Source organism: Triticum dicoccoides, chromosome 3B (assembly GCF_002162155.2).
Source record: "Triticum dicoccoides isolate Atlit2015 ecotype Zavitan chromosome 3B, WEW_v2.0, whole genome shotgun sequence".
NCBI lineage: Eukaryota > Viridiplantae > Streptophyta > Magnoliopsida > Poales > Poaceae > Triticum > Triticum dicoccoides.
This window is the reverse complement of record NC_041385.1, coordinates 423,166,033-423,170,229: the sequence shown is the minus strand read 5'-3', so window position 1 is coordinate 423,170,229 and position 4,197 is coordinate 423,166,033. Positions and strand designations below refer to the sequence as shown.

The 4,197-nt window shown below is 41.4% G+C and overlaps 1 long non-coding RNA gene across 1 annotated transcript; it reads left to right on the top strand.

Moving 5' to 3' along the window:
• The first annotated feature begins 347 nt into the window (after window positions 1–347).
• Window positions 348–2,947, top strand: LOC119276300. The gene is made up of 2 exons (XR_005136537.1): window positions 348–872; window positions 2,505–2,947. It is a non-coding gene; the product is annotated as an uncharacterized LOC119276300 (long non-coding RNA).
• Window positions 2,948–4,197: the final 1,250 nt, after the last annotated feature.

Here is a 4,197-nt window from a genome sequence, read left to right as displayed (position 1 = left end):
AAATATAAACGAATTGCATGTGTGTTCTCCACGTGTTTTTTTGGAGAAACTCAATTTTTTTTTCGAGAAACTGTTATCCACGTGTTAAGGAGCAACTTTGAGATTATTGGCGGATCACCTCATGCAAGTGGATCCCACGTACTTGTACAAATGGCTCCCATAAAACTTTAACTTTTATTTTTTTCAACTTGACGTTCGCACTATGAATTTCATGAAATTCTTTGACATTCTATAAACATTGCCAACTTACTGAGGAGCAACTTTTGTGCATGTTGGCAGGCCCATATATGTGCGGGAAACGCTTCCTATCATACGTCTGATATGAAGCTTTCCTCAGACCGCTTCTGCGTCGTCGAAGCTCCTTTAATCCCACGGACGATATTTTCCTGGCGATTCCCCCGGTGATTTTTAGTTACCCGAGTAAATCTCGCATCCCCCACCGAACCAGATCACGGCGTCCCATTAATTTTGCCTGCCCGATCTCGCAATCCCCTGGGCTCGCCGAGCTCGCTCGCCCTGACGGCTACCTCGTCGACAATCCTTCTCCGCACCAACAACTCTGCATCACGGCAGCTCCTCCATGTCGCCAGTGGGCCGTCCCGCCCTCCACTACCCCAACCCTGCTCTCTGCACCGACCTCGCGAGTCGCGACCGCCCTGTTCCCCGCTAGATCTGCCCTCCACCCTTCCTCCCTATCGACTTTGTATGTCTTGGGGAACGAAGCAATCAGCAGGATCACAGCCCCCTCCCATTCCCGTCCGGGTCATCTGCACCATATTCGGATCTCTCGGCCTGTAGTCCACCACGCCGGAGCACCCCTGTTTATTGGGGAACGAGGCAATCACATGGACCATTGCAGGACCCCCTGGCCGGTAAGGTACCATCATGAACCTAGGTATAGATTCCTCTTATCTAGATACAATGCTAGTTGATTTCTAACGTATTTCATGTTGCGAGTATTTTTTTCATATATCTTGTGCGTACCCTTTTCTTGGGTCTGATTTAGTTATGTTTTGTGTGTAGTGGATCCAAATCAGCCGAATACTTGTGAATTTTGTCTGAACATGACACATATATGCTTCCCCATTTTTGCAGCAATACCAAGTTGCATAACATGTTCAAATATTCATGCTTCCACCTAACACTATTTGTGTACCCGACGCACTTGTTTTATATTTCTTACCTATTTGTGCTTCCGCATTGTAATATGTATGCTTATTCGGGCTAGTGAATTTGCTTCATTTGGTCCATAGCAACCAGTTTAATTTGTATATATGTGGAGTTGCAAAAAAAAATTATATATGTGGCACAAATATGCATCCTACTGTTAGCCCCAATCTTACTTTGTTTCCATTTTTTAATGTTCCATCATACCAAAAAGGATGTGTAATGCTTTCCAAGTGTATTTTCATGCTTCGATCCAATTGGGCTTCCCAAACATATTTTATGTGCTTCTTCAGTTAACATTCATTGCTTTCACAACCCATGGCTCATTTTCCCCAAAACAATTGTTAATACCATTGTTATTCACATTGAAACGTACAATGCTTCCATATTATGCTACATATGTTTCTTGCATGTGATTTGCTTCCATAGTTCCATCTTTGTTCTTTGCTTTATCATTCTTCTAATTTTCTTCAGCATTGTTGTAACCCATACATTGCTTGTGTTTCCTTATTGCCATTCTTATCTCCGACAATGCCTCCTGGATGGATCCTCGCACCTCCACACTCGACATGGACCCACTCCACCTTATCGGTGCACCTCGAACCATCGTTTTTTCTTACTCTCTCCCTGCAGTGGTTGATGGTGCTTCGTCTTACCATCCGCGCCAGCAACTACACCACTGGCCCGGGCTGCGCATGCCAATCCTTGTTGCAAGCTTTCCAGTTTGCAAATTAATATGCCTCTCATATGTATTTATGGTAGCACAATACTTGTGGTATATCTCCATTCATTTCAATGTATGCTTCCACTATAACTGCAGTTTGGGTTGACCAATACCATACCATTTGTGCTTCATTACTTGTTGTTAATATTTGCATGGCAATACTAGTTTACTTCTTTTATATTTCCCATAGTTTTTTCAGATAGACAGTGTATCTTTCCAAATTATTTCTAGCATTGCTTCAAAGTTTATCTACTAGGTATCATCTCGTGCATGTGCTTCCACTACTAACCCTTTTTGATTTATTTTCATGCTTCCAAACATAGTAGCATATGTTTAGGTACTAGCTGATGGGCTTATAATTTCTATTTCAGTATGCTTCGATTGAGACAGGTTACATTAAGATAGCACTATTTTGATGCTTCTTATGGGTTATGGAGTTTCTGAATTATCCTACATATACTTATTCAATGTCCACAATTTCATACTTTGTGCTTCTTTTGCAAATTTTGTTTTATTATTATTATCAACAGACTCCCAAATGATGTGACATTTGTTTCTTTGGTCTATGTATTTTTCTTCCATAGATTACTCACATATTTTTGACAATTGCCAGTGCACTACACTCTATACGTTCTCAATCTGGTAGAAATAATGAAGCAGACAGAAAAGATTATGCTGAAGCAAAAGACGCATGCACTAAGAAGCATGACGACACTTGCATCTGACCCCACGATGAAGGCGACCTCATGCTAAATAAAGGGAAAGCATTGTATAATTGCCTTCTTTCAGGAAGGAAATTTGTAGCACATGAAGATGATGTATGAACAAACGAAGCACGAAAACAAACTTATGTTCGGTTAGAAGCAAATTAGTTTTGTGATGGAAACACTTTTGTATTGCATAGAAGAACAGTCCTCTTGTGTTGTAATAATAATAAAAGATACATGGGACTCAAAATGTCCTACATGTAATTCTTGTTGTAATGGTATTTTTCTCGTTGTTGGTTGTTTTCAACAGAGTTGTAAATTATTGTCCGTATCGGTTAAAATTTGTTTCGATGCTTCGTGCTTCTATTTGTGCTTCCGCGGGATTTTTTGTTTGCCAAGCAAAGATTTGCGTTGCACAAAAAGTTGCTTCCTTAGCCAATTTTTTTTCAAAGACAGTTAAACAATGATACCGTACCACAAAAAATATTGTTTTTCACTCACGAAAATATTTCATCTCATGAATTACTTGTTTCCATCGCAGAACAAATATGATGCTTCCATCCACTAAAATGTATGTTTCCATGGCAGGAAAAACATATTATCATCGCTAGAAATATATGTTAGATCACCTGCAAAAAAATTATCTTAGAAAAAAGATCATGACTAATATGCCAGATTTGGTTGTTATAGTTACCAAAATTGTTTCTGAAAATTAGGGGATAAATTTCGCCATACCAAATGTGATTCTTTTTTTAGTTGTAGATGTGATTCCTGGAAGCATTTTTTTTTTGGAGACATGGAATCATTCGTTTGGAAGCACTGATTGATACTAGAAACTAACCACAAGCCCATCCCGGTAAAAAAGGAACCACCATCGGGCCCATGCAGGCAGAGCATTTATTACGAGGAAGCAATTAATTAACGCTACAATCAAGCACATCAAGCGAGGGGATTTAGTCGCAGATCGAATGGTGCATGCGCTTTTGATCGGATGGCCTGCGAGTGGTCTGATGGGATGCAAAACATCAGTAGTCTGATAGTATGTGCATGGAGGTCCCACGAATGTGCAGGACAATCGAATTCCATTTGATTAGTTGTTGGTAATAAAGAACTAATTCCAATTCTTAAATTCAACAGCAACCAACCTATGATTGAATGGTTAGAAAGACAGTGGTATCATCGAGTGTTTTTGGTTTTAGAACCAAGTGGAATGTCATGAAACCGTTCCATTCGAAAGGAACGGAATGATTCCATCTTGGTGTTTAGCCGGAAGAGAATGAGATGGGATGGAATGGTTCCTAGGGACAGAACGCCAAAGTTTCCAGTGAATCTGGAACATCTGAAGTCTGAAGAAGCAACGGCGCAGTTTATCGCAGTTTATCTGAACTTGCTAGTTACAACGCCAACACTATCCTTGAGCAAGCACCAACCACCAAAGCACGGTGACCATGCTACCTGAAGAGGAGGACGTCGGGAGACTGGAGCTCGCCTCGGGCTTCCACCCCTACCCGATCCATCATGAACCTCACGCCGACGCTGGGCGGATCTCGCGTCCTTGCACACCTCCACGCCGGTCGGCTGGAAGCGACGCCCCCCCCC